The sequence below is a fragment of the Petromyzon marinus genome, chromosome 16 (assembly GCF_048934315.1).
Source record: "Petromyzon marinus isolate PM22_M1 ecotype Great Lakes invasive population chromosome 16, UKy_Petmar_22M1.pri1.0, whole genome shotgun sequence".
NCBI lineage: Eukaryota > Metazoa > Chordata > Hyperoartia > Petromyzontiformes > Petromyzontidae > Petromyzon > Petromyzon marinus.
Genome location: NC_133682.1, coordinates 17,185,407 through 17,211,502, shown reverse-complemented (window position 1 = coordinate 17,211,502; position 26,096 = coordinate 17,185,407). Strand labels below are relative to the sequence as shown.

The following is a 26,096-nucleotide window of genomic DNA, read 5'->3' as shown; positions in this document are numbered from 1 at the left end:
GTAACACACCCCGGAAACCACGTGGTCCACTGTATCCTCTAGGCCTGATTAGTTACACGACTGTCAAATTTTTACTTTAAACTTTCGTAACTTGCAGGAATTCATAATTTTTGGTTCTTTCGGTAAAGTCACGTAGATAGAAAATAACATTTTAAGTTAAGGCAAAAAACCCACGACGTTTCGGTGGCAACACAAGCGGTCTTCATCACGTGTTGCGATCGAAACGTCGTGGGTTTTTTGCTTTCATTTTAATTTATTTTAATTTTATTGTTATTATTTTATATCTACGTGACTTTACCTGAAAGAACCAAGAATATAGTAACGATTGTACCCTGGTCGCCACGGATGAAGAGGCCGAGCGGGCTCGGTTCAACTGTTGCCAGGTACCTCCACCACTCAGCTCACATCACACACACACAGTGTCCACTATGTAAAAATCAGGCTAAACTAAACCTTTCTAGAAATTACTAAAATAATGCTATAAAAACAATGCAACAGTGATAATAAGAAATGTGATTGAAAGTTAACAATAGCGACATATATAACATATATTACTAAACCTAGCATCCTTCGCTAGCTGCTTGAGTCAATCCATAATAGCAGGAGTAACAATTATGTATGTTGATTAACTGCGAATAACCCAATCAATAACAGATATCCATTGTAATTTACATCAATACATTACCCCCCCCCCCCGTCTTCGTATCGGATCTGCTTACAAGTGACGACGTCACATTTATCCCCCGTCTACGTCTATTAAAGACCGAAACAGGGGAAGGATTTCACCACAACTCCGGCTGTCACCTGACGAGGCGGGTTGTTGTTGTAGTTACAGGCGAAACGTCACGGTACTTGAATTGTAAATGTTGTGGGTTTACTCTCCAACACACCGATGTGCTGAATTAGTCACTAATTGGCATGTTTTGTTTACGTGACAAACTTGACTAAGATTTACGCGATCTAACCCAAACAAACCAAAACACCCTCTAATAAGTAAATATTTGTATTAATTCCACGAATGGACCTTGGCCTGGAACTGTGTGGATTGAGAAGTTATGGATGCAGCTTCTGTTTGTGCTGCCATCAGAATGACCAACCAATAAATAAATAATACACACGGATTGGTGACTACAGTACTAGACCCCCAGTGCTTTTATATTTAAAAGTGTATGTGCTTTGTGGTTGCTTTATTGCGCGTGTGTACGTACTGTGTAACACTTGTTTGAACGCAGGTGATGGGGTTGTCCATGTTGGGTGTCATTACAGCCAAAAACAAGCAGCAGTACGAAGACCAGGACGCCGTGGCCGACCATGAGGACGGAAATTGGCCTTGCCCGGTCACAACGTACGACAGCAGTACAGGTTTCCCTCCACACATGCACACACCTACGAGTTTCCCACTACAGAGACGGAGATCCCCCATATAGCCTTAACAGACTGTTGTGGCAAGTGCTGTTCGCAAGCACCAATGAAGGTCGGCATGGCATACCAGGGGGTAGGTGGCCAACACCACACCCGGCCGCCTTTGTCTCCCAAGTGGTGACGTATTACACACACCGCTCCAGGTATTCATTTGAGGTTGAGTCGACCCAGGACCAGTTCAGATAAATAATCGTTATTTTTGTTGGCCATGAGCGGGACTCCAACTCGGATGTTTGCGGGGTTCGTAGCGTAGCGTACTATCCACTGCGTCACTGCTACCCTCACATAACGCACACAGAAACAACACACACACACAGGGACCCACACTCACGGACACACAGGGACCTGCTCAATATTGAAATGTGCAGCCCTTGTGTGGCGGCCTGCGTTGAATTTGGGCGTTCATCTCGTCACCCATACAAAAGGTCTCGACACAATCAATGGCAGTCCCCCTTGCCCTGCCTGGCACGCACATCGGGCCAGTCACCCCACGCACAGCGCACACAACGTGCGCGTCGCGTATGCCAAATCAAGAGTCGTCCCCGAGTGTCCGTCAAATTGGACCGACTATCCCGGGCCCCGCGCTTCGGGGGAGGCCCCACGTGTAGACATCAGTGTCACATGTAATGCTTCCGGTTTAGTTTGAAGGCATCGGGGGGGGCCCCACGCACCCCCTATGGACGGCCCTGGTCAAAGCACACGGCAGCGCGGAGCACGCGCGTCACGCGCACGGGCCACGTGCGTCACGGGTACGTGACATCTACAAGGCAAGCACCTGCATCGCGTGGTTATCACTTGTAAGGCATGCCCTTTGTGCATGGGACGTGCGTAGTGTGTGCAACACGTGGCACATGTATGTCACACATGCGCATCGCAATGTGATGTCATGTGTACGTGGACATTTGAATCGCATGTAGCTGTCTGGTGGGCAGGACGGATCTACGCGTGGGCAAGTAAGGGGGTGGCTGAGTAAGACTGATACGGAGACACGTCAAGCCACACACTCACCACACACTCACCGGCACACTTACACACACCACATTCACCGCACACTCACTTACCGGCACACTAGCACACTGGCACTCACTGCACACTCACACACCGCACACTCACCACGCACTCGCTTACCGGCACACTGACTGCACATTCACACACACTCACCACACACTCACTTACCAACACTCTGACTGCACATTCACACACACCGCACTCACACCGCATTCACACACACTCACACACACTCACACCGCACTCATTCACTCACACACACTCACACACACACAAATTTACACACACTCACCGCACACACACTCACACTCACCGGCACACTCGTGTGCAAGCACACTAGTGAGCTTCGACAAAATGTGCTGCACATTAGTGAGGCCACACACCAGCAGGTTTACACATCAGTGAGCTTACACACTAGTGTGCACACACACAGTCGTAAGCTTACAGATTAGATAGCGTACACATCAGCTCACCGGTGAGGTGAGCTACACACTGGTGAGTTAACACACCCACCTGTTTATGTGCGCAAAGCTCTTAACCCTAAACCTAACATATCCCAAATGTCATGGCTAAAGTTATTTTACACACGCACGTGCATACACACGCACGTGCACACACGCATGCGCATATGAAGGCACGCATGCACACATACGTGCACACAAACACACATGCACGCACATGTTTAAACATATACAATTCCATGGCGTTGGACTTGAGACTCCCAGAAGTGGAATCAGGACTCCTGAGTGTGCGATATAGCTCAGTGGGCCTTACTTGGTAAAATTGAAATAATTAATTTAGTTTCAGGATGTAGGGTTCTGAAGATATTTCATCTTTCAGTCCTTTCTGACCGTTTGAGTGTGGGTGAGTGAGTGACAACTACTTATGCATTTTTTATTACAAATACAAGCATTTCCAGCTATTGACATGAAATGTATTAACTCTGGAAGATGATGGTGATACAGGTCGTGGGTAGCGGTAGTGTAGCGTTTAGCACGCTGCACTACGAACCCGGCGACCCGAGTTAAATTCTCGCTCATGCGCAACGCAGGTAATGACTCTCTGAACCGGTCATGGGCCTCCCCTAGGTCGACTCAGCCTCAAATGAGTACTTGGTGTGGTGTAAACATCACTACTGGGGAGACAAAGGCGGCCGGGCGTGGTGTTGGCCACCCACCCCTCGTGGGCCATGCTGGCCTTCACAGGTACTCGCTTACAGCACTTGCCCCAACAGTCTATTCGGGCTATACGGGGAGTCTTTGCTTTGGTGGTGATGATACAGATGGTGATTGATAATACAGATGGTTAGGATGATGATAATGATACATTTGGTGATGATGGTGGTGATGATGGGACTATAAGAGTGGTCCTTGAAGATATTTACTGTGGAATATTAAGACACACTGATATAAAATGTAATCATTAAAGCACAATATATAACATTTGTAATTTCTGTTGAAAGCATGTGCTTATAATGGTCACGTGTATTTGCACGTGGTTGTGCATGAATGCACGTGTTTTTTATTTTCTGTATTAGGTGCTTGACGACAGCACTTGGCCCAACAGTCTATATGGGTTGTACAGGAAATCTTTGTGTTTTGATTTACGAATGTTCCATTCACGAAATTTAGTGAAATGAAATTGACAAATTAAGGATACTTTTCGACTTACAAAATAGAATTTCAGCGGAAACAATATATCACATGGCACGTGCCATGAGATCATCAAGCAAAAAACTGTCATCCATCCACGACAGTGTAACGGTATCCCCATAGTACAAAAGTAACGCCTCGTCACCTCTCCAGTCATTCCAACATGCAGATCTTTTGGTGAATTCCTTGAAGGTGTTAATTATTTTTGTTTAAAATTGATTATTATTCAACCGTTGTAATATTTGCGCTTTATAATTTTTTGCATTGTGAAATATTGGTGTTTATTTTGGGTTTATAGTAGAAATGACTGTCTGAAACTCATCGCTAGTTTTTCGTATTCAATTAATGGGAAAAGCCCTTCCGATTTACGATATTTTGTTTTGCGTGCGTTTTTCGAAGAACGCATCCCTTTCGTAAGTAGAGGCATACATGTACAGGAATCCATTGCCAACCGCGAATTTACCAATCACGAGATTTTAGTAAACACGGATTGACTACTGGACACCTGTTTACTAACCACGAGCATCTCGCTTTGAGTATTCGCGAGTCGCGCCGAGTCGTGAAATCAAAACAACACGATGTACCTTATGGGGGGGGGGGGGTTCTTGTGTTTGTTCTTGTATTTGTACGAGCTGTTGTTTGTTTATGTTACCGATGTTTACGGGGAGCGTTAGTGCAGCGGGTTAGCGAGCTGTAATATGAAGCCATAAATCCTGGTTTAATTCCTGCTCATGGCCAACACCAGTGGCAATTATCTGAACCATTCCTGGACCTACCCTCGGCCTCAAATGAGTACTTGGTGCATTGTGAAAACATCAGCACTGGCAGAGACAAACCCCATATGCTGTGCTGGCCTGCATAAGTGCTCATAACGGCACTTACCCAACAGTCTGTTACATGGGGGGATCTTAGTCTTGGCGTGTAAGTGAAAGTTTGTGGACTTTGCATGTTCTTCCCCTGTTGTGCACGCGTTTTCTCAGGGTTCTCAGCTTTCAAAAAAGAACAACCAATTTTAACTGTAAGATATTACCTGCAAATTACTTAAACAAGGATTACACACCGTGGCAACATCGCCCCCTTCTGTGAAAGCTGGACAGGACCCTCCTGCAAAAGAGTGAGACTTCTCTGAATAAACAAATGTAGCACGGCAATCTTTGAGATAATAAAAAAAAACTATTCACCCCTAGAGTGGACAAGGTAGCGAGGGCGATCCTAGCAAGCGAGGGAGCTGTACTCAGACGGAACGGACGACGGCTCCCAGCCGACCTCTTCGCCTTTGTCGATCTTGTCATCGTTGGAGGCCGGTCTCAGCTCTGCGAGGATCGCCTCAAACGTGGGGCGCTCTAACGGCGCGTGGCTCCAGCAGCGGTGCATCACCTTGCGGCTGTGGGGCGAGGGGAGGGTGCAGTGAGGGTGCGAGGAAGGCGAATCGCGCACAAGCTCGGACTGCGCTTTCACCTCTTCCAGTGTGCGTTCGTTCTCAGAATGGTTGAATGAGTGCCGATGATGTTAATGACGTCACAGAGGGGGATGAAGGGGGTCAGGTGGCGAGGGGGGTGAGGGGGGGTGAGTAGGTAGAGGGTCATGAAGGCATAAAATATCTACAGAATGGATTCACACAGCGGCGTCTAAATGCCACTGCATCTCCATACGTAGTGCAGAAACACTGATCATGTTTATCTTGTAGAGAGAGAAGCAGTCTGTGGGTCTCTACAGTGAGGGAAAAAAGTATTTCATCCCCTGCTGATTTTGTACGTTTGCCCACTGACAAAGAAATGATCAGTCTATCATTTTAATTGTAGGTTTATTTGAACAGTGAGAGACAGAATAACAACAAAAAATCCAGAAAAACGCATGTCAAAAATGTTATGAATTTATTTGCATTTTAATGAGGGAAATAAGTATTTGACCCCTCTGCAAAACATGACTTAGTACTTGGTGGCTAAACCCTTGTTGGAAATCACAGAGGTCAGACGTTTCTTGTAGTTGGCCACCAGGTTTGCACACATCTCAGGAGGGATTTTGTCCCACTCCTCTTTGCAGATCTTCTCCAAGTCATTAAGGTTTCGAGGCTGACGTTTGGCAACGCGAACCTTCAGCTCCCTCCACAGATTTTCTATGGGATTAAGGTCTGGAGACTGGCTAGGCCACTCCAGGACCTTAATGTGTTTCTTCTTGAGCCACTCCTTTGTTGCCTTGGCCGTGTGTTTTTGGTTATTGTCATGCTGGAATACCCATCCACGACCCATTTTCAATGCCCTGGCTGAGGGAAGGAGGTTCTCACCCAAGATTTGATGGTACATGGCCCCGTCCATCGTCCCTTTGATGCGGTGAAGTTGTCCTGTCCGCTTAGCATAAAAACACCCCCAAAGCATAATGTTTCCACCTCCATGCTTGACGGTGGGGATTGTGTTCTTGGGGTCATAGGCAGCATTCCTCCTCCTCCAAACACGGCGAGTTGAGTTGATGCCAAAGAGCTCCATTTTGGTCTCATCTGACCACAACACTTTCACCCAGTTGTCCTCTGAATCATTCAGATGTTCATTGGCAGGGAAAAAAGTATTTGATCCCCTGCTGATTTTGTACGTTTGCCCACTGACAAAGAAATGATGAGTCTATATTTTTAATGGTAGGTTTATTTGAACAGTGAGAGACAGAATAACAACAAAAAAATCCAGAAAAATGCATGTCAAAAATGTTATAAATTAATTTGCATTTTAATGAGGGAAATAAGTATTTGACCCCCTCTCAATCAGAAAGATTTCTGGCTCCCAGGTGTCTTTTATACAGGTAACGAGCCGAGGTTAGGAGCACACTCTTAAAGGGAGTGCTCCTAATCTCAGCTTGTTACCTGTATAAAAGACACCTGTCCACAGAAGCAATCAATCAATCAGATTCCAAACTCTCCACCATGGCCAAGACCAAAGAGCTCTTCAAGGATGTCGGACAAGATTGTAGACCTACACAAGGCTGGAATGGGCTACAAGACCATTGCCAAGCAGCTTGGTGAGAGGTGAGAAGAGTTAAAGCGATTATTCGCAAATGGAAGAAACACAAAAGAACGGTCAATCTCCCTTGGTCTGGGGCTCCATGCAAGATCTCACCTCGTGGAGTTGCAATGATCATGAGAACGGTGAGGTCGTGGATGGGTATTCCAGCATGACAATGACCCAAAACACACGGCCAAGGCAACAAAGGAGGGGCTCAAGAAGAAGCACATTAAGCTCCTGGAGTAGCCTAGCCAGTCTCCAGACCTTAATCCCATGGAAAATCTGTGGAGGGAGCGGAAGGTTCGAGTTGCCAAACGTCAGCCTCGAAACCTTAATGACTTGGAGATCTGCAAAGAGGAGTGGGACAAAATCCCTCCTGAGATGTGTGCAAACCTGGTGGCCAACTACAAGAAACGTCTGACCTCTGTGATTGCCAACAAGGGTTTTGCCACCAAGTGCAGAGGGGTCAAATAATTATTTCCCTCATTATAATGCAAATCAATTCATAACATTTTTGACATGCATTTTTCTGGATTGTGTTGTTATTCTGTCTCTCACTGTTCAAATAAACCTACCATTAAAAATATAGACTGATCATTTCTTTGTCAGTGGGCAAACGTACAAAATCAGCAGGGGATCAAATACTTTTTTCCCTCAATGTATATGTGCTTTCTTGAGCAGGGGGACCTTGCGTGCGCTGCAGGATTTCAGTCCTTAACGGCGTAGTGTGTTACCAATTGTTTTCTTGGTGACTATGGTCCCAGCTGCCTTGAGATCATTGACAAGATCCTCCCGTGTAGTTCTGGGCTGATTCCTCACCGTTCTCATGATCATTGCAATTCCACGAGGTGAGATCTTGCATGGAGCCCCAGGCCGAGGGAGATTGACAGTTCTTTTGTGTTTCTTCCATGATGCGCACCAACTGTTGTCACCTTCTCACCAAGCTGCTTGGCAATGGTCTTGTAGCCCATTCCAGCCTTGTGTAGGTCTATAATCTTGTCCCTGACATCCTTGGAGAGCTCTTTGGTCTTGGCCATGGTGGAGAGTTTGGAATCTGATTGATTGATTGCGTCTGTGGACAGGTGTCTTTTATACAGGTAGCAAGCTGAGATTAGGAGCACTCCATTTAAGAGTGTGCTCCTAATCTCAGCTCGTTACCTGTATAAAAGACACCTGGGAGCCGCTTTCTGATTGAGAGGGGGTCAAATACTTATTTCCCTCATTAAAATGCAAATCAATTTATAACATTTTTGACATGCGTTTTTCCGGATTTTTTGTTGTTTTTCTGTCTCTCACTGTTCAAATAAACCTACCATTAAAATTATAGACTGATAATTTCTTTGTCAGTGGGCAAACGTACAAAATCAGCAGGGGATCGAATACTTTTTTCCCTCATTGTATGTGAGGAGTCTGTGGGTCGCAACAGCACGTACGTCTGGAAGTAGGACATTCCAGACTAAGAGGGTTCATAATGGCCGTGTCAACGAGACTGAACCAGCCAGCACAACTCACTGCTAATAACACATCACATAATTCACCCTTAAGCAATTGTTCAATCAATTAATTAAATCACTACAATTAAAATCAAAGAATATCCCAGAACAAACACTTCACACTCTCCTCCGTCAGCCACCTGCATCGACAATAGAAACGCATCAGTCCAGCAGTGGATAAAACCTGGTGTGGGAGGTATGGGGGGGCGGCTTACACTTGTGGTGGACAGCAGGGGGGTGGCTGCATGCAGTAGCCATCGCAGATCAAGCGGTAGGACTTGTCATCGACTGCCATGCACCAGGGTAAGGGGCCTCTCCTACACCCACACATATCACACACCGAGCGGTACACACGTCACACCGAGGAGCACGCACGTCACACACCGAGCAGGTTGCACAGGTCTCCTTTATCAAGACAAACGTGGAGCAGATTACACCTACTACAATACGCCTGTCACAATGCCCCCCTCTCCCCCCCCCCCCAGTTTATGGGGGGGCGCGGGCCTCACTCCCCCCTTCGCGTCAGCCCCCCCTAATAAATGGTCCGGTTGCATTGTGAATGCACCACTCGAATGACGTGCAGTCCCGTGGCGCACTGTAACGGGCTCGTGATTTACTCAATAAAATTCAACGTAAAAAAATAAAAACGATCCCAAGACATTATTTAAAATAATGTATGGCCATCGTGTGTCAGCATCACAGGCGAAAATTGGCATGTAAAAAAAAAACTTCACTGCGACTCACTCAATTGGGATTGCTCGCAGCAAACAGCACTTGACCTGCTTACAGGTTAGGTGCTGAATAACCGTGTGTCACACAGAGAACAGTTGCCACTGAGGCTGCCCTTTTCAAATGCTTGAGATGAGATGTGATTATCGCGTGTAAATGTACACACTAAAATAACGAAAAAATTATAAGCGAACTATTATCGTTTCAGGTGGCAGGGTGGTGCAGCGGTGATCTTTGACCCTCGCAACAAGAAGGGCCTTGGTTAATGATCCGACTGGCACTTTGCGGAGTTTTCTACGTTCTCACCTTTGTTCTGTATGGGTTATCCAGTTTGCTCACATAGCTAGAAAACACACAATCACAATGTAACTGGGTATTGGCCAAGCATCCCAATGCTAAAGTTACCTGCAAATTACTTCATTGGGATGACACTCGGCAGCAGAGCCGGATGATGGCATTGCTGGGGCCCTATACCATTGTCAAGTTTAAGAGGCCCCTTCTATGAATGCCTGTATATTTTTGTCAGCAGAATGAAAATAACTGCTTTGGAGAGTCTTTTTTTCTCACCGATCTTTATTTATTAAGCAATTATGTTAAAACTCGAAACCTCGTGTCCATTTCTTGTTTCGTATTTAGAGATCCCCCCCCTCTCTTAATGCGAGGCCCTAAGCTGCAAGTGTGGCCGGTGTGAGCTCGCCTGTGATGAATCACACGTATAATTGTGCACTCTAATTTTCTATGGGTGGCCAGGATAATTTATTATTATTTAAGTGAATGCAATGATGATCAGGGGATTGGATCCAGAGCCCCACGTACACAGTAGAGTACAAGGGAACGCCCACAATACAGATTTGAGCTGACCTGCGGATTGAGAAATTGAACGGTTTTGTGACGTGGAGGGTGTTTCTGATCGCTATTATGACCGTCCTGTCCCGACGGGAGGAGAGAGGACAGGGTGGACCGGCTGCATGAGCTTACTCTCCGGCACTGCACAGCACAACATCGCCTCCCTACTGCAAAAATACTTGGCAGGACCCTCCTGAAAATGAAAGTCTTCGGAATCAGTGAGGCCTGTCCTTGGGAGGACAGGCGTAGTCTTGGTCGTCACAAGCGAACATTTGTTTCTCCACATGAATTTGTATCCCCGGGTTACCATCAGGGCTGGGCGCTGCAAGCTTAGCTTCTGAGATCTGATGAGACTGGCCGTTTTTTAATAGGTAATTTCGGCATCTGGAGCCCAAGCATGCAACAACTTTATGCAACTTCTTGGTTATTTTGGTAAAATCACGTAGAATGGAAATAAAATAATAAAAATAAAACATAATAAAAAATAAAATTCTCACGACGTTTCTGCCAAAACACAAGTAGCCTTCTTCAGGTGAAGGAACAGAACTGTCGGGACGACAGCGCTTCAATAACTGCTGCTAAGATTCGCAGCGTCTTTTAAGCTAGGTTGGAGAGGTAAAGCGCCTTGACAAAGGAGTTTACATATCAAACAGGAGAATTTAGCATTGCAATCGCTGTGTTAAAGTGTTGGATCAGCAGCGTGTTAAAGTCAGAAATAAGCATGTAACTGGGAGATTAGCATGATGTTAATGTGAGGGATTTGCATGTGACTGGTCACGGAAATAGCTATGTTAAAGTCAAAGTTTACATCTCAACACAGGCGTTTAGTATATGGACGCTAAAGGACTGCAACTACCCAACTATCATACAATAAACCGATGTGAAAAAACTAAGTATAAACTACATCAATGTTATCAATAAACTCTATATGCTCTCCAATCAGCAGAGTGCTTCAATGAACGCTGCTAAGATTCGCAGCGTCTTTTAGGCTAGGTGGGAGAGGTAAAGCGCCTTGACAAAGGCGTTTACATATCAAACAGGATAATTTAGCATTGAAATAGCTGTGTTAAAGTGTTGGATCAGCAGGGTGTTAAAGTCAGAAATTAGCATGTAACTGGGAGATTAGCATGATGTTAATGTGAGGGATTAGCATGCGACTGGTCACGGAAATAGCTATGTTAAAGTCAAAGTTTCCATCTCAACAGAGGCATTTAGTATATGGATGCTAAAGGACTGCAACTACCCAACTATTATACAATTAACCGATGTGAAAAAAAACTAACTAGAAACTTCATCAATATAATAAATGCACTCAATATGTTCTTCAATATGTTGAGCTATAAACATAAAGTAACTGGGTATACACTACACTATATAATGAATACCATATAGTAAAGGAATTAATAAAACTAAAATATAAACTACATCAATGTTATTAATAAACTCTATATACTCTCCAATCAGCTGAGCTACTAACAATAAGTCATTATACATTACAATGCCATATGGCGAAAAAATGGGTGGCGGTTTTTTCCTTCTTTCCAACGTTAGCACCACGGAGAGCGACGAGCCTCGTTCAGATGGACGAGTCCATCCATGCTCGGAACGGAGGAGGGGGGAGAAACAGCCACGATGTGCTGCTCTGTCCTGTGTTGCGTTACAACCATGCCATAAACTAGACTACTATACATTGTAACGTTATACCTTCCAATCTAAACTACATTGTATAATATCGTATACACAGCCCAATGTAAGCTTGAACATTATGCAGTATATTTATATGTCTTCAACTAAACTTTTTCCTACATTACACGACTATACACCGTAATATACACTACCATAGACAAACCCACCCTTGAATTACACAATGCGTTACTTTACACTACCCTATACTTTAGACTGTAAAATGTTAGACTTGTAATATTACACTATGTATTATTCTACCAACCTTACTGTATACCACACTGCTGTATATTCACAATACAATTACGATACTATATATTGCCTTATGAATTATGTTAAACATTACAATGTTATACTATTTATTATATAACATGCTATAAACCATACCATTGATCGTCGTGTGAAGAGGCAGTGCCAGCGAATGGACTGCAGTCTGAATGTCACCATAAAATACAATCAATTAAGAACTGAAATTGTTTATAACGTCTTTCCAATGAAATTTTGATTTAAAGCTTTCGTGACTGCAGTAATTCATATTCTTAGTTCTTTCGGTAAAGTCACGTTGAAGGGAAACAACAAAATAATAAAATATATATAAAACAATACAAATTCTCACGACGTTTCGACCATAACACAAACCAATTCCTCGACCACATCAATTCCATACACCCAGCCATCAGATTCACCATGGAGGTCGAAAAAGATGGCAAGCTACCCTTTTTGGATGTCCTAATTAAAAGGAGACCTGATGGTTCAATGAGCCACTCTGTCGACAGGAAAGCTACGCATACGAATGCTTACTTAAAACCGGATTCCCACCACCATCCATGCCAGAAGAACTCCCTCATCAAGACTCTATACCATAGAGCCCAATGCATTTCCGACCAGGAACACATTGCCAGTGAACTTAAGCACGTACACCAAGCTCTCAAGGCTAATGGTTACTCCGACTACACAATCCGCAAAGCCATCACCCAGCCATGAAGAAGGATCCTCTTGAGGAGCCATTCAAAACCATCACCTTACCCTACATTGCGGGGGTCACAAAAAAGATCTCCAAAATCCTGAATAAACACAAAATCCAGGTCCGATTCAACACAGTACATAAAATTCGTGATCTGGTTCCGTCTGTAAAAGATGTGGTTCCAGACATACAGTACCCGGGCGTCTACAAACTAAGTTGCCTCTGTGGTAGCAGTTACAGTGGAGAAACCAAACGACATATCTGGGACCGCATCCGTGAACATAAAGCAGACTTGAAACACGGTAGGACGAGCACCTCAGCCGTGGCAGATCACTGTTATAATTCAGTGGGCTCACATGACATTGACTTCTCCAAGACGGACTTTCTCTGCAAGCCATCCGGCTACCATGAGAGATTCGTTCATGAGGCCATCCACATATACAAACACAGCAACAATTTCAACCGAGAAGATGGATTCTGGCTTAGTAACCATTGGAAAGAAGTTATAAACCATTTTGGTACTTAATTGATTGTATTTTATGGTGACTTTCAGATCGCAGTCCATTCGCTGCCACTGCCTCTTAATACCTTTCACACGACGCTCAATGGTATGGTTTATAGCAGGGGTGTCCAAACTTTTTTTCCCGAGGGCCACATACAGAAAAATATACGAAGGATTGGGCCACTCACTACACGTGAGGTATACTGCCTCACTTCTCATGCACTAATATTGTCAAAATCAATCAAATGCAGGTAAATTACGTTTGATTATTGAACATGTTTGAAGAAAAAAGCCTCAATCATAGCTCTTCATTAGTAGATTTTAATTTTATTTTTTACAAAAAGGTTGGCAGGTAATTCTCTCAGTGACAGCCTCAGATTGGTTCTTAGGGTGCTGATCCCCCTTCATTGTCCATATGAAGGGAGAGACAAGAAGACAAATAGGGGATGTGGATATTTCAAGCTTATTACACAAATAAATTATTGGGCTTGTTAACACATCAACTAACGTTTGTTAAAAAAATTCTCATCAACTTTAATTGACTGAATTTATGAAGTAATTGGGCTTATTAACAAATGAAAACGGTGTGTATATTTTAACTCACCTGTAATGGGAATAATGTTACGCTCAGTGGGAGCAGTGATGCTGCGCTTTGGTCTGAAGGATAGCTGGCAGGTCAGGAGTAAGTTTGGTGGTTGAGATGCGAAGGACGTCACGGAGATGGCTGTCGGTCGTTCTGGTTCTCAGCCTGCTTTTGTTCAGCGTTAACAGAGATAATGTCTGCTCACATATGTATGTTGTTATTATTCTGTCTCTCACTGTTCAAATAGACCTACCATTAAAATTATAGACTGATCATTTCTTTGTCAGTGGGCAAACGTACAAAATCAGCAGGGGATCGAATACTTTTTTCCCTCATTGTATGTGAGGAGTCTGTGGGTCGCAACAGCACGTACGGCTGGAAGTAGGACATTCCAGACTAAGAGGGTTCATAATGGCCGTGTCAACGAGACTGAACCAGCCAGCACAACTCACTGCCAATAACACATCACGTAATTCACCCTTAAGCAATTGTTCAATCAATTAATTGAATCACTACAATTAAAATCAAAGAATATCCCAGAACAAACACTTCGCACTCTCCTCCGTCAGCCACCTGCATCCACAATAGAAACGCATCAGTCCAACATTGGATAAAACCTGGTGTGGGAGGTATGGGGGGGCGGCTTACACTTGCGGTGGACAGCAGGGGGGTGGCTGCATGCAGTAGCCATCGCAGATCAAGCGGTAGAACTTGTCATAGACTGCCATGCGCCAGGGTAAGGGGCCTCTCCTACACCCACACACATCACACACCGAGCGGTACACACGTAACACCGAGGAGCACGCACGTCACACACCGAGCAGGTTGCACAGGTCTCCTTTATCAAGACAAACGTGGAGCAGATTACACCTACTACAATACGCCTGTCACAATGCCCCCCTCTCCCCCCCCCTCCAGTTTATGGGGGGTCACGGGCCTCACTCCCCCCTTCGCGTCAGCCCCTACTAATAAATGGTCCGGTTGCATTGTGAATGCACCACTCGAATGACGTGCAGTCCCGTGGCGCACTGTAACGGGCTCATGATTTACTCAATACAATTCAACGTAAAAAAATGAAAACGATCCCAAGACATTATTTAAAATAAAGTATGGCCATCGTGTGTCAGCATCACAGGCGAAAATTGGCATGTAAAAAAAAACTTCACTGCGAATCACTCAATTGGGATTGCTCGCAGCAAACAGCACTTGACCTGCTTGCAGGTTAGGTGCTGAATAACCGTGTGTCACACAGAGAACAGTTGCCACTGAGGGTGCCCTTTTAAAATGCTTGATGAGATGTGATTATCGCGTGTAAATGTGCACACTAAAATAACCAAAAAATTATAAGCGAACTATTATCGTTTCAGGTGGCAGGGTGGTGCACCGGTGATCTTTGACCCTCACAACAAGAAGCGCCTTGGTTAATTAATTATCCAGTTTGCTCACATAGCTAGAAAACACACAATCACAATGTAACTGGGTATTGGCCAAGCATCCCAATGCTAAAGTTACCTGCAAATTACTTCATTGGGATGACACTCGGCAGCAGAGCCGGATGATGGCATTGCTGGGGCCCTATGCCATTGTCAAGTTTAAGAGGCCCCTTCTATGAATGCCTGTATATTTTTGTCAACAGAATGAAAATAACTGCTTTGGAGAGTCTTTTTTTCAAACCGATCTTTATTTATTAAGCAATTATGTTAAAACTCGAAACCTCGTGTCCATTTCTTGTTTCGTATTTAGAGATCCCCCCCCTCTCTTAATGCGAGGCCCTAAGCTGCAAGTGTGGCCGGTGTGAGCTCGCCTGTGATGAATCACACGTATAATTGTGCACTCTAATTTTCTATGGGTGGCCAGAAGAATGGTGATCAGGGGATTGGATCCAGAGCCCCACGTACACAGTAGAGTACAAGGGAACGCCCTCAATACAGATTTGAGCTGACCTGCGGATTGAGAAATTTAACTGTTTTGTGACGTGGAGGGTGTTTCTGAACGCTATTGTGACCGACCCGTCCCGACGGGAGGAGAGAGGACAGGGTGGACGGGCTGCATGAGCATACTCTCCGGCACTGCACAGCACAACATCGCCTCCCTACTGCAAAAATACTCGGCAGGACCCTCCTGAAAATGAAAGTCTTCGGAATCAGTGAGGCGTAGTCTTGGTCGTCACAAGCGAACATTTGTTTCTCCACATTAATTTGTATCCCCGGGTTACCATCAGGGCTGGGCGCTGCAAGCTTAGCTTCTGAGATCTGATGAGATTGGTAGCCGTTTTTTAAAAGGTAATTTCGGCATCTGGAGCCCAAGCATGCAACAACTCTATGCAACTTCTTGGTTCTTTTGGTAAAGTTACGTAGAATAGAAATAAAATAATAAAAATAAAACATAATAAAAAATTAAATTCTCACGACGTTTCGGCCACAACACAAGTAGCCTTCTTCAGGTGAAGGAACAGAACTGTCGGGACGACAGCGCTTCAATAACTGCTGCTAAAATTCGCAGCGTCTTTTAAACTAGGTGGGAGAGGTAAAGCGCCTTGACAAAGGAGTTTACATATCAAACAGGAGAATTTAGCATTGAAATAGCTGTGTTAAAGTGTTGGATCAGCAGGGTGTTAAAGTCAGAAATTAGCATGTAACTGGGAGATTAGCATGATGTTAATGTGAGCGATTAGCATGCGACTGGTCACGGAAATAGCCATCTCAACAGAGGCATTTAGTATATGGACGCTAAAGGACTGCAACTACCCAACTATTATACAATTAACCGATGTGAAAAAAAACTAAGTATAAACTACATCAATATAATAAATGTACTCAATATGTTCTTCAATACGTTGAGCTATAAACATAAAGTAACTGTGTATACACTACACTATATAATGAATACCATATAGTAAACGAATTAATAAAACTAAAATATAAACTACATCAATGTTATTAATAAACTCTATATACTCTCCAATCAGCTGAGCTACTAACAATAAGTCATTATACATTACAATGCCATATGGTGAAAAAATGGGTGGCGGTTTTTTCCTTCTTTCCAACGTTAGCACCACGGAGAGCGACGAGCCTCGTTCAGACGGACGAGTCCATCCATGCTCGGAACGGAGGAGGGGGGAGAAACAGCCACGATGTGCTGCTCTGTCCTGTGTTGCGTTACAACCATGCCATAAACTAGACTACTATACATTGTAACGTTATACCTTCCAATCTAAACTACATTGTATAATATCGTATACACAGCCCTATGTAAGCTCGAACATTATGCAGTATATTTATATGTCTTCAACTAAACTTTTTCCTACATTACACGACTATACACCGTAATATACACTACCATAGACAAACCCACCCTTTAATTACACAATGCGTTACTTTACACTACCCTATACTTTAGACTGTAAAATGTTAGACTTGTAATATTACACTATGTATTATTCTACCAACCCTACTGTATACCACACTGCTGTATATTCACAATACAATTACGATACTATATATTGCCTTATGAATTATGTTAAACATTACAATGTTATACTATTTATTATTATATAACATGCTATAAACCATACCATTGACCGTCGTGTGAAGAGGCAGTGCCAGCGAATGGACTGCAGTCTGAATGTCACCATAAAATACAATAAATTAAGAACTGAAATTGTTTATAACGTCTTTCCAATGAAATTTTGATTTAAAGCTTTCGTGACTGCAGTAATTCATAATCTTAGTTCTTTCGGTAAAGTCACGTTGAAGGGAAACAACAAAATAATAATATATATAAAACAATAAAAATTCTCACGACGTTTCGACCATAACACAAACCAATTCCTCGACCACATCAATTCCATACACCCAGCCATCAGATTCACCATGGAGGTCGAAAAAGATGGCAAGCTACCCTTTTTGGATGTCCTAATTAAAAGGAGACCTGATGGTTCAATGAGCCACTCTGTCGACAGGAAAGCTACGCATACGAATGCTTACTTAAAACCGGATTCCCACCACCATGCATGCCAGAAGAACTCCCTCATCAAGACTCTATACCATAGAGCCCAATGCATTTCCGACCAGGAACACATTGCCAGTGAACTTAAGCACGTACACCAAGCTCTCAAGGCTAATGGTTACTCCGACTACACAATCCGCAAAGCCATCACTCCAGCCATGAAGAAGGATCCTCTTGAGGAGCCTTTCAAAACCATCACCTTACCCTACATTGCGGGGGTCACAAAAAAGATCTCCAAAATCCTGAATAAACACAAGATCCAGGTCCGATTCAACACAGTACATAAAATCCGTGATCTGGTTCCGTCTGTAAAAGATGTGGTTCCAGACATACAGTACCCGGACGTCTACAAACTAAGTTGCCTCTGTGGTAGCAGTTACATTGGAGAAACCAAACGACATATCTGGGACCGCATCCGTGAACATAAAGCAGACTTGAAACACGGTAGGACGAGCACCTCAGCCGTGGCAGATCACTTTTATAATTCAGTGGGCTAACATGACATTGACTTCTCCAAGACGGACGTTCTCTGCAAGCCATCCGGCTACCATAAGAGATTCGTTCATGAGGCCATCCACATATACAAACACAGAAACAATTTCAACCGAGAAGATGGATTCTGGCTTAGTAACCATTGGAAAGACGTTATAAACCGTTTTGGTACTTAATTGATTGTATTTTATGGTGACTTTCAGATCGCAGTCCATTCGCTGCCACTGCCTCTTAATACCTTTCACACGACGGTCAATGGTATGGTTTATAGCAGGGGTGTCCAAACTTTTTTTCCCGAGGGCCACATACAGAAAAATATACGAAGGATTGGGCCACTCACTACACGTGAGGTATACTGCCTCACTTCTCATGCACTAATATTGTCAAAATCAATCAAATGCAGATAAATTACGTTTGATTATTGAACATGTTTGAAGAAAAAAAGCCTCCATCATAGCTCTTCATTAGTAGATTATAATTTCATTTTTAAAAAAAAAGGTTGGCAGGTAATTCTCTCAGTGACAGCCTCAGATTGGTTCTTAGGGTGCTGATCCCCTTTCATTGTCCATATGAAGGGAGAGACAAGAAGACAAATAGGGGATGTGGATATTTCAAGCTTATTACACAAATAAATTATTGGGCTTGTTAACACATCAACTAACGTTTGTTAAAAAAATTGTCATCAACTTTAATTGACTTAATTTATGAAGTAATTGGGCTTATTAACAAATGAAAACGGTGTGTATATTTTTAACTCACCTGTAATGAGAATAATGTTACGCTCAGTGGGAGCAGTGATGCTGCGCTTTGGTCTGAAGGATAGCTGGCAGGTCAGGAGTAAGTTTGGTGGTTGAGATGCGAAGGACGTCACGGAGATGGCTGTCGGTCGTTCTGGTTCTCAGCCTGCTTTTGTTCAGCGTTAACAGAGAGAATGTCTGCTCACATATGTATGTTGAGCCGAACAGACTCATCATTCGTTTTGCATGGCGTCTCGTCAGAGGAAACTTGGCCTTTTCCAAACTCCGGTAGAAGTCAGGTAGGGAGAGAAGCTGATGCTGATTCTTCAGAGAATCATCACACTGAATTTCGATCAGTTCTAATTGCAGACTCTCCTCCACTTCTTTTGCATCCATTGAAAACGGAGCCGCAAACAGTGTGATTTCCTTCTCAATGACAGAAAAATCTTGGAAGCGCTGACTGAATTCTGTCATGAGAGAGACGGAGCTTCGCACGGAATGCTTTCATGTGCACATACAGCTGTGGTACCAGCTGCTCTTTGCCTTGTAGTCTCTTGTTCGGGGTGTTGAGATGATCAGTGAGATCAACTAAAAAAGCCAGGCCTGCCAACCATAAAGGGTCACTGATCTCATGGAGAGGTCTGCCCTTTTCTTTCAAAAACTTGTCGATATTTGATCTCAGGGAATAAAACCACTGCAGCACGGAGCCGCGACTGAGCCAGCGCACTTGAGAATGGTAGAGTAGGTCCCCGTATTCAGCATCGACATCAGAGAGGAACGCTTGCAATTCTCTGTGGTAAAGCCCTCGGGCCATATATTTTTTTAACATTTTTCACAACTGTGTTCATCACATCGCCAAGCTGGATTATCTTGGCACAGAGGGCTTCTTGGTAGATGATACAGTGCATTTTAACAGTCTCACCTCCGCTCTCCTGCACCTTGGCACTCACCATAGAAGCCATTCCTTTGCGCTCGCCTGTCATTGCTGGAGCCCCATCCGTTGTAATTCCACACAGCTTGTCCCATTTAAGTCCAGCCTGGTTAATTGAATCTGACACATCTTCAAAACATATCCTTCCCAGTTGTTGTCCCCTTTAGACTCCGAAGATCAAGCAGTTCCTCCGTAATGCAAAAATTCTCATCAACTCCCCACAAAAAAATTAACAGCCGTGCAGTGTCCGTGGCATCTGTGCTCTCATCACATGCAATCGAGTAAAAATCGAAAGCACAAGCTTTATCTGACACTTGCTGTTTTAAGTTAGCCGACAAGTCTTCAATTCGCCGCACAACCTTATTTCTGGACATACTAACATCGTTAAAATCCTGCATTTTCTCCAGGCACATTCCCACGACTTTAGTGAGGCACTGTTTGATGAAGTCACCGTCTGAGAAAGGTTTCCCGTGTAGGGCAATGAGTTGAGCTACTTCATTGCTGGCTATTGTTGCATTTTCTTGAGCTTTGTTAGCACGGAAAAAAAAACCCTGCTGCTGCGTTAGCAGGCTAGCTTGTCATTTGCTTTACCTTCTCTCTCCGCTCGGCGCCAGTGTAGGACGTGAAGGTCTGATGTTTCGTTTCATAATGCCGTCGTACATTGTACTCTTTCATCACGGCAACACTCTCATTACAAATCAAACAAACACACTTCCCCTTGGTTTCTATGAAAAAAAAATAATTTTTCCACCGAGTCTGAAATTTTCTGCACTCGCTTGCAATCTTGCGTCTCTTCGGTTCCGGCATTTCTGGTGACCCTGAGCAAATGTTTTCTTCGATTGCTTGCTTTGTGGAGACGCTGCCTTGTTCAAGACAATAGCGCCATCTAGTGTTTAAATTAAGAAATGCAATACAGTGGGCCATAGTCCATTATATTTTTAAACTTTGATACGGGCCAATTAAAAATGGATGGCGGGCCGCAGTTGGCCCGCGGGCCGTAGTTTGGACACCCCTGGTTTATAGCATGTTATATAATAATAAATAGTATAACATTGTAATGTTTAACATAATTCATAAGGCAATATATAGTATTGTAATTTTATAGTGAATATACAGCTGTGTGGTATACAGTAGGGTTGGTAGAATAATACATAGTGTAATATTACAAGTCTAATATTTTACAGTCTAAACTCTAAAGTATAGGGTAGTGTAAAGTAACGCATTGTATAATTCAAGGGTGGGTTTGTCTATGGTAGTGTATATTACGGTGTATAGTTGTGTAATGTAGGAAAAAGTTTATTTGGAGACATATCAATATAATGCATAATGTTAGAGCTTACATTGGGCTGTGTATACGATATTATACAATGTAGTTTAGATTGGAAGGTATAACATTACAATGTATAGTAGTCTAGTTTATGGCATGGTTGTAACGCAACACAGGATAGAGCAGCACATCGTGGCTGTTTCTCCCCCCTCCTCCGTTCCGAGCATGGATGGACTCGTCCGTCTGAATGAGGCTCGTCGCTCTCCGTGGTGGTAACGTTGGAAAGAAGGAAAAAACCGCCACCCATTTTTTTCGCCATATGGCATTGTAATGTATAACGACTTATTGTTAGTAGCTCAGCTGATGGAGAGTATATAGAGTTTATTGATAACATTGATGTAGTTTAGTATTTTAGTTTTTTATTAGTTTACTATATGGTATTCATTAGATAGTGTAGTGTATACCCAGTTACTTTATGTTTATAGCTCAATTTATTGAAGAATATATTGAGTACATTTATTATATTGATGAAGTTTCTACTTAGTTTTTTTCACATCGGTTTATTGTATGATAGTTGGGTAGTTGCAGTCCTTTAGCGTCCATATACTAAACGCCTCTGTTGAGATGTAAACTTTGACTTTAACATAGCTATTTCCATGACCAGTCACATGCTAATCCCTCACATTAACATCATGCTAATCTCCCAGTTACATGCTAATTTCTGACTTTAACACCCTGCTGATCCAACACTTTAACACAGCTATTTCAATGCTAAATTATCCTGTTTGATATGTAAACTCCTTTGTCAAGGCGCTTTACCTCTCCCACCTAGTTTAAACGACACTGCGAATCTTAGCAGCAGTCATTGAAGTGCTGTCGTCCCGACAGTTCTGTTCCTTCACCTGAAGAAGGCTACTTGTGTTGTGGCCGAAACGTCGTGAAAATTTTATTTTTTATTACGTTTTATTTTTTTTATTTTTTTTTCCATTCTACGTTACTTTATCGAAAGAACCAAGAAGATGAATCCCTGCAGTCACGAAAGCTTTAAATCTGAACTTTACGCAATTAAAAATCATAGTGTAAGATAAGACTAAAATCGTTGTCTGCTGTGAGGATCTTCTGTACTCAGGGCCCCGAATGTTTGTGGCAAGTGAAAGTTTGTCTCAGCAAAATGTAAGATTTCTCACAGTAGCATACCGTATGACCACACGTCGCTCTGCACCTTGTAGAGCCCATGGAACATGCTTTCTGAAGACATCCACTTTACAGGCAGGGGCACCTAATGGACATGACCGCATGGCCACAAGCACAACAACAATACGTTCAGTAAATTCAGTTCAGGCCGATGCATCGCGATTCGTCATACGTTTTTTTGCGTCAGGCCACATTCATCTGGCCAAATTAGCGTCATCTAGCCCTCCACTACCCTGAAGGGTTAAATGTGTAGTGACATCACGGGATGTCACTGTGTAGTGCCGGCCCTATTGACATCGCGGATACCACTCTGGTGTGGGTGTAGTACCGGCCCTAGAGGGGCTCGGTCAGCGCTGATTGATCCCGCTGGATGGCATCACGCTTGGCGTGCAGTGCCAACCCAACAGGATAGGGTGTGGGAGTGCCGGCCGTAGGAAACGGGTTACTAAATGCCATGGCACTCTGGTTGACCCGAGAGGACACGTGACCGGTTAAGTCTACAAAGGGGCCCCAAGTGGGGGCTAGGGGTGGTCACGTGGTCGGGGTCCAGATCCTGCTGCTCGATGATTCTAGAAGGTGGTCATGGCCAAGGGCGGAGCCAGCCACGCCACAGAGAATATAAGCTGGGTCCCCCAGAGGGACCGGCGTTGTTGTTCATCCTGAAGAACCTTTGTCTACGTCTACGTTCTACCGAGTCTCCAACACATGGACTGGGACCCGAGCTGTGGTCCCGTTCTGTCGTAGCTAGTCATGTTGTAATTAGTGTAGTTAGCCTGGTGGTCACCACCACAGGTTGTTATTCTGGGCCAGTTACCCCGTGTACCACACGGGGGGGGGGGGGAGGAGGAAGGGGATTTGTGAAATTGCATCCATATTTTGAACTGTCGGCAGAGCAGGGAGATTGAATCCAATTGCCGACCTCTGGATTGCAAGTCCAGGGTGGGAGAGCCATTGCACCACCGTGTGTGGCAGCACCACCCACTCTTTTTTTCTTAGGGGCTGTGCAAAATAAAATAAAAACATTGAGTACAATTAAAGTGATGGGCCTTCCATTCCGATGATGGTGATGACATTGGCGATACTGATAATGATGCTGATGATGCTAAGTAAGGTGAAGGACTCACTTTGCCCTTCACCACGTAGTTGGGGTCAGTCTGGACGTTCCGTGCCAGCCCAAAGTCGCAAATCTTGGCGATGTGTTCATGCGTTACCAGCAAATTCCTCGCAGCCAGGTCGCGGTGGATGCACTAAAAAAAGAAAATAATTCCATGTGTGGCCTTCAACAAACTTGGGGCAACTTCTGTGAAGGTCGGCCACGGTACACGACGGGGTGGGTGCCCAGCACCACGCCCGGCTGCCTTTGTCTCCCCAGTGTAGATGTTTACACACCGCACCAGGTACTCATTTGAGACTGAGTCCATCTGGGGAGGCCCAAGACCGGTTCAGATAATTGTCACTGGTGTTGGCCGTGAGCGGGAATCGAACTCTGGCCGTTGGGTTCGTAGCACAGTGAACTAACCACTGAGCGACCACTCGCCACCCAGACAGACATATTAAGGGCAACAAAGACGTGCACCACAGACACAGTCACATACAAAGACACAGTTAAACACGCACAGTCACAGGGATACAGTTAAACATACTCTTTGGTTCTTTCGGTAAAGTAACATAGGTATAAAATAAAACAAATCACGAGATACATACAGAGAGACACAGAGACAGGTTAAAATCATCACGTATTTTCATCATTATGTTCCACCACTCTTTCAACCGAGGAGAGAGGCTCACTGCTGATTCACTCATCTCGCGACTCACGTTCTTGTGAGCGAGGAAGGCCATACCGCTCGCGACCTGCTCCGAGAAGCTCGGGAGGTTGTCCACCCCGGATGGAGTAGAGTCGCTCACGATCGCTTCTCTCTCCGACGACGATGCCTCCCAGCCTGCGGTGCACAAGGAAGCCCGGACGATTCAGAAATGCCCTAACTATAGAGTATCTATACTAGATCATCGATTATTCAGCGGCTACGGGGGGGAAGGGGACGCCAAATTTTTTTTAACAACGCCGGATATTCACTACATAATAATTTAAAAAAGCTATTTTTTTGCACATTCTTGCATAGCATTGTTTTTAAATGTTGTGAATGTTTTGTTGTCTTTTAAATTAGTTTACTATATGAAATTGGTGTGAATAAACATACAAATACACAGAAATAAATATCCTACTGTAAAATGTAACCTATTTACTGTACCGCACTTACCAATCCAATCTCGAAGACTCTGAATGGAGTGATGTATATACGTGCAGTATTGTCATTTTTTAAAGTTGTATTTAGTGTATAATGTACCGTCTGTAATATTTAACACTGAAATGAAGTCGGTGGCCGCTCTGGTTAATAACGCGGTCTACTTCGCAGTAGACACAGTTAGAGCGAACACGTACATGATTAGAAAAAGAGAGTCGGCCAAGTGTTGTGTGGTGTAATTACCCAAATTTGAGAAATTTACTCACAAATTATTCCATCGGGGAAGCTGCCTAATAACATCACAAACCCACTTGGCAGGGTAAAGCCCGCTTGCAAGGCTGTGGCTGCACAGGGGCAGCTGCCCCCAGTCCATGGAAACTGGTACTGATGTAGTTTACGAATCGCCATGGGCGGCATGGTGGCACATTGGTAAGTAACCCTTGCGCCTTGCAGCAAGAAAGCTGGGTTTGATTCCCGACTCGGGCGCGTTTCGGCGTGGAGTTGTCATCTTCTCTCCCCCTGTTCGTCAGAGTGTGTAAGTGCAATGAAGTGTTTGAGTGAGTGTGTGAGCGAGTGAGTTAGCGTGAATGTGTGAGTGTGTGAAGATTGTATGTTCTCCCCCTCTTCTGGGTCTCCTCCGTGTTCTCGAGTTTCCTCCCATAGTAAAAAAAATACCCAATACAACGAGTCTGGCATTGGGCAAAACATCCCAATACTGAAAAATCACCTGCAAATTACTCAATTGGGACTACACAGTGACAGCAAAAACTTTGCAGGACCCTCATGAAGAAGTCTTGAGTTTTTGCACAGTAAACAAATGTAATAATAAATCTTGACTTAAAGCTTTTGTAACTGCAGGAAGACATTCTTTGGGTCTTTCGGTAACGTCACGTAAATAGGTTCAAATGAAATAACCAAAAATAACAAAAAACTACGACGTTTCGATCACAACACAAGCTTTTGTCATCAGGAAGAAAAAAAGAGAGGGGGACAGCTGCTAAGGCAGACAGTCTGACTTATCTCAACCGGTGTTGTCCCTATCCTAGGTAAACTCTGTCTTAAATGAGTACTTGGTGCAGTGTGTAGACATGAGCACTGGGGAGACAGAGGTGGCTGCATGCGCGTAGTGCTGGCCACCCACCTCCTCGTGGGCCACGCCGCCTAACAGCAGCACAGTCTGTTAAGGCTTATTTGGGTGATCTTCATCTTTGTTGTACGCTTGTGCCATCTTGTGTGTCCGCTGTCACAGATTCCAGGCTACAACCCTCCGGAGTCCACCCCATGGGGCTCCCCTTCTCCCCGGCCCAAAAAACCCAGACAGTACTCGTGCATCATGCATGCGGTGTCAG

General features: G+C 44.1%; 1 long non-coding RNA gene across 1 annotated transcript; it reads left to right on the top strand.

Moving 5' to 3' along the window:
• The first annotated feature begins 27 nt into the window (after window positions 1-27).
• Window positions 28-26,096, top strand: LOC142924718 (uncharacterized). The gene is made up of 3 exons (XR_012941789.1): window positions 28-383; window positions 1,267-1,345; window positions 25,997-26,096. It is a non-coding gene; the product is annotated as an uncharacterized LOC142924718 (long non-coding RNA).